The sequence below is a fragment of the Oncorhynchus tshawytscha genome, linkage group LG19 (genome assembly GCF_018296145.1).
Source record: "Oncorhynchus tshawytscha isolate Ot180627B linkage group LG19, Otsh_v2.0, whole genome shotgun sequence".
Lineage (NCBI taxonomy): Eukaryota > Metazoa > Chordata > Actinopteri > Salmoniformes > Salmonidae > Oncorhynchus > Oncorhynchus tshawytscha.
Genome location: NC_056447.1, coordinates 47451818 through 47467936, shown reverse-complemented (window position 1 = coordinate 47467936; position 16119 = coordinate 47451818). Strand labels below are relative to the sequence as shown.

The window sequence follows — 16119 nt, the reverse complement described above, 5'->3', positions numbered from 1 at the left end:
GTTACAGATGAATGGAACAGCCAGACAATCAACACCACAGACAGGGACCAATTTTGATTGGCTGGGGGCCTCAGTATTGTAGCGAATTCAGGGGTTAGCCCTGACCGGGACTCGAATCTGGGTCCAGTGACTGTCACCCTAACACCTTAGACCTTATTTCAAGAGATCCGAACTTGTTGATCGATGTACAGTGCCTTCAGAAAGTATTCAGACCCCTTGACTTTTTCCAAATTTTGTTACCTTACATCCTTAATTCAAAAATGTATTCAATTATTTAAGTTCCTCATCAATCTACACACAATACCCCATAATGACAAAGCAAAAACAGGTTTAGACATTTTGCTAATTTATTACAAATAAAAATCAGAAATATCACATTTACATAAGTATTCAGACCCTTTACTCAGTAGTTTGAAGAACACCTTCGGCAATGACAACAGCATCGAGCCTTCTTGGGTATGACGCTACAAACTTGGCACACCTGTATTTGGGGAGTTTCTCCCATTCTTCTCTGCAGATCCTCTCAAGCTCTGTCAGGCTGGATGGGGAGCGTTGCTGCACAGCTATTTTCAGGTCTCTCCAGAGATGTTCGATTGGGTTCAAGTCCGTGCTCCTGCTAGCCCACTCAAGGACAGTCAGAGATTTGACCGGAAGCCATTCCTACGTTGTCTTAGCTGTGTCCTGTTGGAAAGGTTGTTGTGCTGTTGGAAAGTGAACCTTCGCCCCAGTCTGAGGTCCTGAGCACTCTGGAGAAGGTTTTCATCAAGGATCTCTGTACTTTGCTCTGCTCATCTTTCCCTCGATCCTAACTAGTCTCCCCAACCACCATGCATCACTGTAGGGACGGTGCCAGGTTTCCTCCAGACGTGACGCTTGGTATTCAGGCCAAAGAATTCAATCTTTTTTTTTAAAGAGGTGGATCAGCTTAATATTGCAGAAAGATTGTTGCTTCCATCAATGTAATTGCCTGCATCGTTTCCAATCCCCCATATCTTTTTTTGGTAAATATATATCCATATACATATACATACACGTACAGTGCCTTGCGAAAGTATTCGGCCCCCTTGAACTTTGCGACCTTTTGCCACATTTCAGGCTTCAAACATAAAGATATAAAACTGTATTTTTTTGTGAAGAATCAACAACAAGTGGGACACAATCATGAAGTGGAACGACATTTATTGGATATTTCAAACTTTTTTAACAAATCAAAAACTGAAAAATTGGGCGTGCAAAATTATTCAGCCCCCTTAAGTTAATACTTTGTAGCGCCACCTTTTGCTGCGATTACAGCTGTAAGTTGCTTGGGGTATGTCTCCATCAGTTTTGCACATCGAGAGACTGAAATTTTTTCCCATTCCTCCTTGCAAAACAGCTCGAGCTCAGTGAGGTTGGATGGAGAGCATTTGTGAACAGCAGTTTTCAGTTCTTTCCACAGATTCTCGATTGGATTCAGGTCTGGACTTTGACTTGGCCATTCTAACACCTGGATATGTTTATTTTTGAACCATTCCATTGTAGATTTTGCTTTATGTTTTGGATCATTGTCTTGTTGGAAGACAAATCTCCGTCCCAGTCTCAGGTCTTTTGCAGACTCCATCAGGTTTTCTTCCAGAATGGTCCTGTATTTGGCTCCATCCATCTTCCCATCAATTTTAACCATCTTCCCTGTCCCTGCTGAAGAAAAGCAGGCCCAAACCATGATGCTGCCACCACCATGTTTGACAGTGGGGATGGTAGGTTCAGGGTGATGAGCTGTGTTGCTTTTACGCCAAACATAACGTTTTGCATTGTTGCCAAAAAGTTCAATTTTGGTTTCATCTGACCAGAGCACCTTCTTCCACATGTTTGGTGTGTCTCCCAGGTGGCTTGTGGCAAACTTTAAACAACACTTTTTATGGATATCTTTAAGAAATGGCTTTCTTCTTGCCACTCTTCCATAAAGGCCAGATTTGTGCAATATACGACTGATTGTTGTCCTATGGACAGAGTCTCCCACCTCAGATGTAGATCTCTGCAGTTCATCCAGAGTGATCATGGGCCTCTTGGCTGCATCTCTGATCAGTCTTCTCCTTGTATGAGCTGAAAGTTTAGAGGGACGGCCAGGTCTTGGTAGATTTGCAGTGGTCTGATACTCCTTCCATTTCAATATTATCGCTTGCACAGTGCTCCTTGGGATGTTTAAAGCTTGGGAAATCTTTTTGTATCCAAATCCGGCTTTAAACTTCTTCACAACAGTATCTCGGACCTGCCTGGTGTGTTCCTTGTTCTTCATGATGCTCTCTGCGCTTTTAACGGACCTCTGAGACTATCACAGTGCAGGTGCATTTATACGGAGACTTGATTACACACAGGTGGATTGTATTTATCATCATTAGTCATTTAGGTCAACATTGGATCATTCAGAGATCCTCACTGAACTTCTGGAGAGAGTTTGCTGCACTGAAAGTAAAGGGGCTGAATAATGTTGCACGCCCAATTTTTCAGTTTTTGATTTGTTAAAAAAGTTTGAAATATCCAATAAATGTCGTTCCACTTCATGATTGTGTCCCACTTGTTGTTGATTCTTCACTAAAAAATACAGTTTTATATCTTTATGTTTGAAGCCTGAAATGTGGCAAAAGGTCGCAAAGTTCAAGGGGGACGAATACTTTCGCAAGGCACTGTATATACCCATTCATATACATATGAATACATAAACATTCATACATACATACATACAGTGGGGCAAAAAAGTATTTAGTCAGCCACCAATTGTGCAAGTTCTCCCACTTAAAAAGATGAGAGAGGCCTGTAATTTTCATCATAGGTACACTTCAACTATGACAGACAAAATGAGAAAAAAAAATCTAGAAAATCACATTGTCGGATTTTTAATGAATTTATTTGCAAATTATGGTGGAAAATAAGTATTTGGTCAATAACAAAAGTTTATCTCAATACTTTGTTATATACCCTTTGTTGGCAATGACAGAGGTCAAACATTTTCTGTAAGTCTTCACAAGGTTTTCACACACTGTTGCTGGTATTTTGGCCCATTCCTCCATGCAGATCTCCTCTAGAGCAATGATGTTTTGGGGCTGTTGCTGGGCAACACGGACTTTCAACTCCCTCCAAAGATTTTCTATGGGGTTGAGATCTGGAGACTGGCTAGGCCACTCCAGGACCTTGAAATGCTTCTTACGAAGCCACTCCTTCGTTGCCCGGGCGGTGTGTTTGGGATCATTGTCATGCTGAAAGACCTTGTCTTATATTATCTCTAATGTATCGTCCATATAAAAAAAAACTGTCTGATTAGGATGAATAATATCTGACAATACTTTTTTCATTCTATGCGCCAAGCATTTAGCTGGGATTTTTGCATCACAGCACTGACGCCTCCAATGTATATATACCACTTGGGTCCTGTTTCAGTAATAATGATATCAGACCTTCTTGTTGAGTGTCCAATAATCTACCATTTATATAGGAGTGGTTAAAACATGCTAATAACGGTCCTCTGAGAAAAAATACATAAAAATGGTATACTTCCACTGGTATGCCATCCGGCCCTGGAGTTTTCCCAGCCTTAAAGGCTTTAATTGCATCAAGAAGTTCCTCCTCTGTAATTTGGCCTTGACCTGAGTCTGTCTGTACAGATATTAATTTTACATTATTATTAGGAAAAATATCAATACAATTAGCTTCGGTTAGTGGAGATGGAGGAGACTGAAATGAAAACATATTCTTAAAGTACTTTACTTCCTCTTTCAAGACATACTTCGGTGAATCATGCGTAACTCCATCATTTGTAACAAGTTTCAATACATTTTTTTGGTAGCATTTCTATATTGAAGATTGAAAAAGAATTTGGTGCATGTCCCCCTATTCCATCCAGTTCGCTTTATTTTTTATAATATATTACACTGGATCATTCTTGAATAAGCTCCTCCATTTCTTTTTGTTTTTCCTCTTACCTATTCTGTGCCTTTAGGGTACAGTTTTTATTGCTATCTACTGTACTGTTAGTCCTTCAATTTCCTTTGTTAATATGGACTCTTTTGATCTAAATTGCTATTGTTTTATAAATGAGTACTGAATTGCATGGCCTCTAATTTGCATGGCCTCTTAATCCAAGATGGCGTAGCAGTCAGACGTCTTTGTCCTTCATCTTGTTGTTACGGTTTTCTAGGTGTGAAGGAGAGTCGGACCAAAATGCAGCGTGTAGATTGCGATCCATGTTTAATGAACGAACGTAAACACAAATTAATACAAACACTACAAAACAAAGAACGTAAATGAGCGAAACGAAAACCGAAACAGCCTATACTTGTGAAAACTAACAAAGACAGGAACAAGGACACTAAGGACAATCACCCACGACAAACTCAAAGAATATGGCTGCCTAAATATGGTTCCCAATCAGAGACAACGATAAACACCTGCCTCTGATTGAGAACCACTCCAGACAGCCATAGACTTTGCTAGATCACCCCACTAGCTACAATCCCAATATATACACACCACATACAAAAACCCATGCCACACCCTGGCCTGACCCAATACATGAAGATAAACACAAAATACTTCGACCAGGGCGTGACACTTGTCATGTTCCATGTATATATCTTTTTATATATTTTTCTTTGCATATATTTTTTTGGTATTTTTCTAAACCTCAACTTCAAAATACTCTCCTGTAACCCGCCTCACCCAACGTGGTGTGGATCTGTTTTTTTATTTACCTCGGAACCGGAATCCCCCAACAGAAGCTAGCCAGCTCACTAGCTACTAGTCAGCTAACCACTGATAGCGGTCATCAGCTAACGTTTAGCTCGGAAAGCTCTCGCCAGTTTGTACAACACGACTCAAACCAGAGCATACTGGACCTATTTTCTCTCCATATCCCCGGATTCCTACCGCAAGCTCTGAACCTTTTCACCGGATCATTGCAGCTAGCTAGCTGCAACCCGAGTGACTACTCCTGGCTAACCTCTGTCCCGAAGCAAGCACCAATTAGCCTGGAGCTAGCCCATGCTAGGCCCATTCTCCCAGCTAGCTGAAGAGGCCCATCAGCCACTCCTGGGCTACAATGCCCGGACCCCTTCTACTGCCGGTATGGGGCACGGAACCCCACCGATCCTTCACGACTGGACTACCGACTTAACCTGCTCGAGGGGGTACTCAACTGGCCCCTATGCCGCGACGTCCTCTGAATGCCCATCTGCTAGCCTGCTAGCCAGGGCCCGCTATCTGCTAGCCGCGGCTCGCTAGCTGTCTAGAGCATATTGGACTGTTAGCTGAATAGATCCATCGGCCAATTTCTTGGGCCACTATACCTATTTTGTCAATTAGACTTGGACCCCTCTGCTACTCGGAACCCTACTAATCCATCACAAAGGGTCTATCAACGTCACCGCACACGGAGGCTAAAACAGACTTTCCTCCGTCGAGATGTTGCTGTAAGGCCCTTCTGCTATCTTGCTAGCCCCGGGCCTGCTAGTTGTCTGAATCGCCGTGTCTCCAGCCAGCCCAACCACTCACTGGACCCCTATGATCACCTGGCTACGCATGCCTCTCCCTAATATCAATATGCCTTGTCCATTACTGTCCTGGTTAGTGATTATTTTCTTATTTCACTGTAGAGCCTCTAGCCCTGCTCAATATGCCTTAACCAACCATTTAGTTCCACCTCCCACATATGCGGTGACATCACCTGGTTTAAACGTCTCTAGAGAAAGAAATCTCTCTCATCATTACTCAATGCCTAGGTTTACCTCCAATGTACTCACATCCTACCATACCTTTGTCTGTACATTATGCCTTGAATCTATTCTATCGCGCCCAGAAACCTGCTCCTTTTACTCTCTGTTCCAAACGTACTAGACAACCTGTTCTGATAGCCTTTAGCTGTACCCTTATCCTACTCCTCCTCTGTTCCTCTGGTGACGTAGAGGTTAATCCAGGCCCTGCAGTGCCTAGCTCCACTCCTACTCCCCAGGTGCTCTCATTTGTTGACATCCGTAACCGTAAAAGCCTTGGATTCATGCATGTTAACATTAGACGCCTCCTCCCTAAGTTTGTTTTATTCACTGTTTTAGCACATACTGCCAACCCGGATGTCCTAGCCGTGTGTGAATCCTGGCTTAGGAAGACCAGCAAAACGCCTCAAATTTCCATCCCTAACTATAACATTTTCCGACAAGATAGATCTGCCAAAGGGGGCAGTGTTGCAATCTACTGCAGAGATAGCCTGCAGAGTTCTGTCTTACTATCCAGGTCTGTACCCAAACAATTCGAGCTTCTACTTTTAAAAATTCACCTTTCCAGAAACAAGTCTCTCATTGCTGCTGCTTGCTATAGACCACTGTCAAGGGAAAAACTGCAAGACTATGTTATAATGCTTTTATTGCATCAAATGGTTGTTTTATTCGACAAAACAGAGTATTCTGTTAACTATTGTGTGTGTGTGTTCTACTGAGGATGGGCCTCTGGGAGATAACACTGACAGAGGAAATTTACAATGTCTTTGGGTGATAAAACCTAAAGAGCATTCCAGAGCATGAGTTAATGTTTCTGCTCTATACCGTACCAGGGAGAGATGGTTCCCGTTTGGAGTCTTAACCTTGTGACACATTATATGTATCAGTTGTTCGTCATGTAGGTTGAAAGGGGTGTATCTTGGCTATAAAATACCTTTGTACTTTTGTCTCTCCACTCTCAACGGATCATTAGAAATGGTGAGTAGTTGACAAGTCATTGCTATTGCAAAGCTCTCATCATTACATATTTAGTTTAAGTATAACTCTGACTTGTGTGATAAGTTTGTCTCCCCTCATTTGATAGTAAAGAAATGAACCACCACACCATCCCCTGCCCCCAGCTGTGCCCTGGACACCATATGTGAATTGTTGCCCCCCATATACTGTATCTTCAGAACTCGTGCTGCTAGGTGACCTAAACTTGAACATGTTTAACACCCCGGCCATTCTACAATCTAAACTTGATACCCTCAATCTCGCACAAATTATCAATGAACCCACCAAGTACAACCCCAAATCCGTAAACACGGGCACCCTCATAGATATCATCCTAACCAACTTGCCCTCTAAATACACCTGTGCTGTTTTCAACCAAGATCTCAGCCATCACTGCCTCCTTGCCTGCATCCGTAATGGGTCTGCGGTCAAACGACCACCCCTCATCACTGTCAAACGCTCCCTAAAACACTTCAGTGAGCAGGCCTTTCTAATCGACCTGGCACCGGGTATCCTGGAAGGATATTGACCTCATCCCATCAGCAGAGGATGCCTGGTTATTATTTAAAAGTGCCTTCCTCACCATCTTAAATAAGCATGCCCCTTTCAAAAAATGTAGAACCAGGAACAGATATAGGCCTTGGTTCACTCCAGACCTGACTGCCCTTGACCAGCACAAAACAATACTGTGGCGTTCTGCATTAGCATTGAATAGCCCCCGTGATATGCAACTTTTCAGGGAAGTTAGGAACCAATATACACAGGCAGTTAGGAAAGCTAAGGCTAGCTTTTTCAAGCAGAAATTCTCATCCTGTAGCACAAACTCAAAAAAGTTCCGGGACACTGTAATGTCCATAGAGAATAAGAGCACCTCCTCCCAGCTGCCCACTGCACTGAGGCTAGGAAACACTGTCACCACCGATAAATCCACAATAATTGAGAATTTCAATAAGCATTTTTCTAAGACTGGCCATGCTTTCCACATGGCTACCCCTACCCCGATCAACAGCCCTGCACCCCCCACAGCAACCTGCCCAAGCCTCCCCATTTCTCCTTCACCCAAATCCAGATAGCTGATGTTCTGAAAGAGCTGCAAAATCTGGACCCCTACAAATCACCTGGGCTCAACAATCTGGACCACCTCTTTCTAAAATTATCTGCCGAAATTGTTGCAACCCCTATTACTAGCCTGTTCAACCTCTCTTTCGTATCGTCTGAGAGCCCCAAAGACTGGAAAGCTGCCACGGTCATCCCCCTCTTCAAAGGGGAGACACTCTATACCCAAACTGTTACAGACCTATATCTTACCCTGCCTTTCTAAGGTCTTTGAAAGCCAAGTTAACAAACAGATTACTGACCATTTCGAATCCCACTGTGCCTTCTCCGCTATGCAATCTGGTTTCCTAGCTGGTCATGGGTGCACCTCAGCCACGCTCAAGGTCCTAAACGATATCATAACTGCCATCGATAAGAGACATTACTGTGCAGCCGTATTCATCGACCTGGCCAAGGCTTTCGACTCTGTCAATCACCACATTCTTATCAGCAGACTCAACAGCCTTGGTTTCTCAAATGATTGCCTCGCCTGGTTCACCAACTACTTCTCTGATAGAGTTCAGTGTGTCAAGTCAGAGGGCCTGTTGTCCGGACCTCTGGCAGTCTCTATGGGGTGCCACAGGGTTCAATTCTCGTGCCGACTCTTCTCTGTATACATCAATGATGTCGCTCTTGCTGCTGGTGATTCTCTGATCCACCTCTACGCAGACGACACCATTCTCTATACCTCTGGCCCTTCTTTGGACACTGTGTTAACTAACCTCTAGATGAGCTTCAATGCTATACAACTCTCCTTCCGTGGCCTCCAACTGCTCTTAAGTAAAACTAAATGCATGCTCTTCAACCGATCGCTGCCCGCACCTGCCCACCCATCCAGCATCACTACTCTAGACGGTTCTGACTTAGAATATGTGGACAACTACATATACCTAGGTGTCTGGTTCGACTGTAAACTCTCCTTCCATAGTCACATTAAGCATCTCCAATCCCAAATTAAATCTATAATCGGCTTCCTATTTCGCAACAAAGCATCCTTCACTCATGCTGCAAAACATACCCTTGTAAAACTGACCATCCTACCGATCCTCGACTTTGGCGATGTCATTTACAAAATAGCCTCCAACACTCTACTCAACAAACTGGATGCAGTCTATCACAGTGACATCTGTTTTGTCACCTAAGCCCCATATAATACCCACCACTGCGACCTGTACGCTCTCGTTGGCTGGCTCTCGCTTCATACTCTCCCCCGCCAAACCAACTGGCTCCAGGTCATCTACAAGTCTCTGCTAGGTAAAGCCCCGCCTTATCTCAGCTCACTCGTCACCATAGCAGCACCCACTCGTAGCGCTCCAGCAGGTATATCTCACTGGTCACCCCCAAAGCCAATTCTTCCTTTGGTCGCCTTTCCTTTCAGATCTATGCTGCCAATGACTGGAGCGAACTGCAAAAATCACTGAAGCTGGAGACTCATATCTCCCTCACTAGCTTTAAGCACCAGCTGTCAGAGCAGCTCACAGATCACTGCACCTGTACATAGCCCATCTGTAAATAGCCTATCCAACTATCTCATCCCCATACTGTATTTATTTATTTATTTATCTTGCTCTTTTGCACCCCAGTATCTCTACTTGCACATTCATCTTCTGCACATCTACCATTACAGTGTTTATTGCTATATTTTAATTACTTCGCCACATGGCCTATTTATTGCCTTACCTCCCTTACCCTAACTCATTTGCACACACTGTATATAGACTTTTTCTACTGTATGTTTGTTTATTCCATGTGTAACTCTGTGTTGTTGTATGTGTCAACCTGCTTTGCTTTATCTTGGCCAGGTCGAAGTTGTAAATTAGAACTTGTTCTTAACTAGCCTACCTGGTTAAATAAAGGTGAAATAAATAAATAAAGGCACATTTAAAAGTGTCCCACACAATAAGGGGATCTGTTGAACCTATGTTGTGTCTGAAAAAGTCAGTTATAAATTATTCTGTCCTAGTTCTAAACAATTTATCATCTAGAGGCTTTGATTAAATTTCCAATATCCTCGCCCACGTGGAATTTCTGTAAGAGTAATATATATGCCAATTATGTGATAATCCGACTGCATTCTGTCCCCTAACAACACTTTTTAAACTTTTGGTGCCAGAGAGAATGACATAAGAATGTAATCAAGACGACTAGCTTGATTAAGCCTCCGCCATATATATCTCACTAGGTCAGGGTATTTAAGCCTCCATATATCCACTAATTCCAATATATCCATGACGTTGATGAATTCCAAAAGTGCCTGAGGATGATAGTTTGTAGTGTGATCTTCTTTACGGTCCATAGAGGTATTTAAGTCCGTATTAAAATCTCCCACCATAATAATAGAGTCTAGTGTTGATTGTAGAGTTGATAAATTCTCATATATATTTTCAAAGAAGCTTGGATCATCATTGTTTGGATCGTATAGGTTAATAAGCCATATCTGTTTATTGTCCAATAACATATTTAAAATAATCCATCTACCTTGATGATCTGTTTGGACAATATGCACATTTGGATCAAAATTACTGTTAATTAATACCATCATCCCTTTTGAATTTCTTCACCCATGGGAGAAATACATTTTGCCACCCCAGTCCTTTTTCAACAAAACTTCACTTAAAATTGTTGAATGAGTTTCCTGTAAACAATAGATATTATATTCCTTCTCTTTTAGCCAGGTAAATACTGATCGTCTTTTCAATCTTGAGTTCAATCTTGGTTTCATCAGACCAGAGAATCTTGTTTCTCGTGGTCTGAGAGTCTTTAGGTGCCTTTTGGCAAACTTCAAGCGGGCTGTCATGTGCCTTTTACTGAGGAGTGGCTTCCGTCTGGCCACTCTACCATAAAGGCCTGATTGGTGTGTCGCAGCAGAGATCGTTATTCTTCTGGAACGTTGTCCCATCTCCACTGAGGAACTCTAGAGCTCTGTCAGAGTGACCATCCAAACTTCTTCCATTTAAGAATGATGGAGGCCACTGTGTTTTGGGGATCTTCAATGCTGCAGACATTTTTTGGTACGCTTCCCCAGATCTGTGCCTCGACACAATCCTGTCTCGGAGCTCTTCGACCTCATGACTTGGTTTTTGCTCTCACATGTAGTGTCGCGGAAAATTACTTAGTTAGTCATGCTATCCCGTGTTTTACTGTTTAAAGAATTGTCTCTTGTTATATGCTAGAGTTTTTTTCTAACTTTATACAAACTTGCCTTTCTGGGACTTAGTCATAAGACTGGGCGTATAGCTACGGTCTGTTTGTGTCACGCCCTGGTCTTAGTATTTTGTGTTTTCTTTCTTTATTTGGTCAGGCCAGGGTGTGACATGGGTTTATTTTGTGGTGTGTTTTTGTATTGGGGTTTTTCGTAGGTTTTGGGATTGTGGCTTAGTGGGGTTTTCTAGCAAAGTCTATGGTTGCCTGAGGCGGTTCTCAATCAGAGGCAGGTGATTATCGTTGTCTCTGATTGGGAACCATATTTAGGCAGCCATATTCTTTGAGTGTTTCGTGGGTGATTGTTCCTGTCTTTGTGTTTGTTGTCACCAAATAGGCTGTTTAGGTTTTCTCACATTTATTGTTTTTTGTTAGTTTATTCATGTATAGTTTTCTTCATTAAAAAACATGAATAACAATCATGCTGCATTTTGGTCCGCCTCTACTTCACCTAAGGAAAACTGTTACAGAATCACCCACCACAACAGGACCAGGTGGCGTGGTGAAAGGCAGCAACAGCAGCGACAAGAGGAATGGACGTGGGAAGACGTTTTGGAGGGCAAGAGTATGGACTATACTTCTTGGGAGGAGATAGACAGGTGGGCGGTCGACCCAGGGAGAGTGCCGGAGCCCGCCTGGGATTCGATGGAGCAGTGCGCGGAAGGTTATAGGAGAATGGAGTTGGAGAGACAAGCACGGCGGCGCGGAAGGAAGCCCGAGAGTCAGCCCCAAAAATTTATTGGGGGGGGTGTCAGGGAGAGTGTGGCAGAGTCAGGGTTCAGACCTGAGCCAACTCCCCCTGTTTATCGTGAGGAGCCAAGGAGGAGACCAGAACCAGAGCCGGTGTTGGAGGTGAGTGAAGCAGAGACTGTGAAGGAGTTAATGGGGAAAGTGGAGGAGAGAGTTATGAGGGAGTTGCTAGTTTGGTGCTTTAGGTACGATATTCGCCCGACGGAGCGTGTCGGGGATTTGATGGCACCTGGGTCAGCGCTCCATACTCGTCCTGAGGTGCGTGTTAGTCGGCTGGTGAAGATTGTGCCAGCCTCACGCACCAGGCCTCCTGTGCATCTCCCTAGCCTTGCACGTCCTGTGCCAGCCCTGCTCTCAAGCTCTCCAGTACGCCTTCACGGTCCGGTCCATCCTGTGCCACCTCCACACACCAGTCCTCCGGTGGCAGCTCCCCGCACCAGGCTTCCTGTGCGTGTTCTCGGCCCAGTACCACCAGTGCCAGCACCACGCACCAGGCCTTCAGTGCGCCTCGCCTGTTCAGCGCTGCCAGAGCCTTTCTCCTCTCCAGCGCTGTCGGAGTCTCCCGCCTGTCTAGCGCTGTCAGAGCCTTCCTCCTCTCCAGCGCTGCCGGAGTCTCCCGCCTGTTTAGCGCTGCCAGAGCCTACCTCCTCTCCAGCGCTGCCGGAGTCTCCTGCCTGTTCAGCGCAGCCAGAGCTGTCAGTCTGCATGGAGCAGCCAGTCTGCATGGAGCAGCCGGAGCCGCCAGTCTGCATGGAGCAGCCGGAGCTGCCAGTCTGCATGGAGCAGCCGGAGCCGCCAGTCTGCATGGAGCAGCCGGAGCTGCCAGTCTGCATGGAGCAGCCGGAGCTGCCAGTCTGCATGGAGCAGCCGGAGCTGCCAGTCTGCATGGAGCTGCCAATCTGCATGGATCAGCCAGAGCTGTCAGTCTGCATGGAGCAGCCAGAGCAGCTAGAGCCGCCAGTCAGCCAGGATCCACCAGTCAGCCATGATTTTCCAGATCTGCCAGTCAGCCATGATCTTCCAGATCCGCCAGTCAGCCAGGATCTTCCAGATCCGCCAGTCAGCCAGGATCCGCCAGTCAGCCAGGATCTTCCAGATCCGCCAGTCAGCCATGATCTTCCAGAACCGCCAGTCAGCCATGATCTTCCAGAACCGCCAGTCAGCCAGGATCTGCCAGAACCACCAGCTAGCCAGGATCTGCCAGAGCCAACTACCTGCCCGAGCTTCCTCTCAGTACTGGGCTTCCTCTCGGTACTGGGCTTCCTCTCAGTGCTGAGCTTCCCCTCAGTGCCGAGCTTCCCCTCAGTGCCGAGCTTCCCCTCAGTGCCGAGCTTCCCCTCAGTGCCGAGCTTCCCCTCAGTGCCGAGCTTCCCCTCAGTGCCGAGCTTCCCCTCAGTGCCGAGCTTCCCCTCAGTGCCGAGCTTCCCCTCAGTCCCGAGCTTCTACCTCAGTCCCGAGCTTCTACCTCAGTCCCGAGCTTCTACCTCAGTCCCGAGCTTCTACCTCAGTCCCGAGCTGCCCCTCAGTCCAGTGGGGTCCTTGGTGAGGGTTATTAGGCCAAGGTCGGCGGCGAGGGTCGCCAATCAAAGGACGCGTTACAGGGGGACTAAGACTTGGTTGGAGTGGGGTCCACGTCCCGAGCCGGAGCCGCCACCGTGGACAGACGCCCACCCGGACCCTCCCCTATGGGTTCAGGTGTGCGGCCGGGAGTCCGCACCTTGGGGGGGGTTCTGTCACACCCTGGTCTTAGTATTTTGTGTTTGCTTTATTTATTTGGTCAGGCCAGGGTGTGACATGGGTTTATTTTGTGGTGTGTTTTTGTATTGGGTTTTTTCGTAGGTTTTGGGATTGTGGCTTAGTGGGGTTTTCTAGCAAAGTCTATGGTTGCCTGAGGTGGTTCTCAATCATAGGCAGGTGATTATCGTTGTCTCTGATTGGGAACCATATTTAGGCAGCCATATTCTTTGAGTGTTTCGTGGGTGATTGTTCCTGTCTTTGTGTTTGTTGTCACCAGATAGGCTGTTTAGGTTTTCTCACATTTATTGTTTTTTGTTAGTTTATTCATGTATAGTTTTCTTCATTAAAAAACATGAATAACAATCATGCTGCATTTTGGTCCGCCTCTACTTCACCTAAAGAAAACCGTTAGTTTGGGTGAGACCGCAGGTGTAGACCATAGAGTGAAATACTTACCTACAAGCCCTTAACCAACAATGCTTTAAGAAAAATATGTGTTAAGTAAAAAATAGAAAAGTAAAAAATGTCAAATAAAACATTTAAGTAACAAATAATTAAACAGCAGCAGTAAAATAACAATAGCGAGGCTATATACAGGGGGTACCAGTAAAGAGTCAATGTGTGGAGGCACATTTAGGTAGAGTCAAAGTGACTATGCATAGATAATAAACAAAGAGTAGCAGACTTCCTGGTAAGGCCTGATCACACTCACTAGAAAAACTGAAGACATTGGGTGAGATTTAAATGTAATATCTAAACACTAATGATTAGGAAGAAGTTTATAATTTAGCAATAGTCCTATGTGTAATTTAGAACACGAGAATAAGAGAGAGTGCTGCCCTGAATGAGGGACACCTGTCTCTAGTCTATTTTCCCATTACCTTATGAGTCATCAAGAGTTGTAATTCTAATTTGATTTGTTATTCTAATTTGGTCATTTTTTATGTAACAGGCAGCTGTAGTCTTTAGTTACTAGTCCCTTGGGGCTTTTGGTAAATATGCTAATGTGTTTCTTCACATGTCTGCCTATGAAAGAAGGAACCCTTTTTCCCACCTCTAGTTTAATATGAATTAATTGTGTATTGCTGTTGTTGTGTTGTCTGTTTGTTTTTGTCTTGTTTTGATACAAATCTCACCAGGTTGGGTCTGCTATACGGTTGGGATTCCTCCCTAAGGGATAACTCTGCGGGGAGGTTGTCAGTATGATAAGGGAGTATAAGCACATTTTCAAAATGGTTTCAACAAGTGTGTTATGCTATTTGACATTTGTTTTAGGAATGTTGTATTAAGAAAATTGGAAAGTTAATAATTTGTTATATGATAAATATTTTTCTGAATGAAAAATGCCTTAAACTGTTGTTTTGGTCTGTCCTTTTTCGAGGTTATGGCGAAGGTGACCACAGATGGTGTCTAGATGCATGGAAGGTATAAATTGATAGTCAAGAACAGTGTGAGCCTCAACCCCCCCCTAACCGGCTGAAGAAACGGTGTTCACTATGACCTTTTCCTTCACCACTCCTACCGTGAGACCTGAGTCTTAGCCAGCAACCTGTACACAGCATCCAGTCGAAGCTATCAACTGCCTTTTCTCTCATGTTTTTCTCTCAGGAGTGTGACATGAGTCCACGTGGAGTGAGCATGGAGAGAGATCCTGTCAACTTCTTTCATGCTGTTAGGGGACTGTAAAGGAAAATGGTGGCTCAGGTGAAAGGCATTATAAAGGGCCATCCACTTTGAACATGTGCCATTTGAAGGATAAACTGAAACACTCTCTGAAGAAGAACATGAAGACACGCAAGAAGGATGAGTGCCAGGAGGGGGTGGGGTCAACCTTGCCTGTAATTGTTTGTTTGGGGGTAGCAGGTTGATTGTGGAGGTCTGCACACTGCAAAAATGTATAGTAATGTAGACTGCATTGAGATACCGATCTGTCATTAACATGCCACTCATGACAGTGTAAGACAGGGATAAACAGGGGCCATAATGAGAAAGGTTAATACTGGTAATAAGTAGTACAAACTGTCTATATATGGTTCCCTGTTTGCAAATATGCATTCTACCTGTGTTGGTGTGTGCTAAGTTGAGGGTCTTGAATTTGAGTGATAAACTCAACGTGGAGCATTGAAGACTGTCATTCTAAATTTGGGTTGTATAACATTGATAGTAGGAAAGTTGTTTTAAAGAAGTTATCAGAATTCCAATGTTAAAGCACATCAATACATATGCATTTCTGGATGATACAGTACAATTGACTTGAGCATGTTTTAGTATGTTTATAACTGTGTAAGTGGACTATAGCAGTAGTGAATAATGTGTTATGAGTTAGATAGAATGATTAATTGTGCAAAATATATTTGTAACCAGAGGCTAAGTACATACAGGGACAGAATGTTTGCATAAGAGTGTGTCAAATGATAGGTGACCATTACTGTACATTCATACCCCAGGGTGAGGTTAACTTGACTATTGTAGTGGAACATCTGAAAAGCTTGCGGTGATTTTGCAAAAGAACACCAACCAGACAACGATTGGAATCCGTTTGGATAGGTTCAGTCATTATTTGGCGTTATGGGAGCTACAATATTTCACTGGTTGATTT

At 44.3% G+C, this 16119-nt stretch overlaps 1 pseudogene; it reads right to left on the bottom strand.

Annotated features, from left to right (window-relative positions):
• Positions 1-16119, bottom strand: part of LOC112219025 — a 76967-nt pseudogene that overhangs the window by 18543 nt on the left and 42305 nt on the right.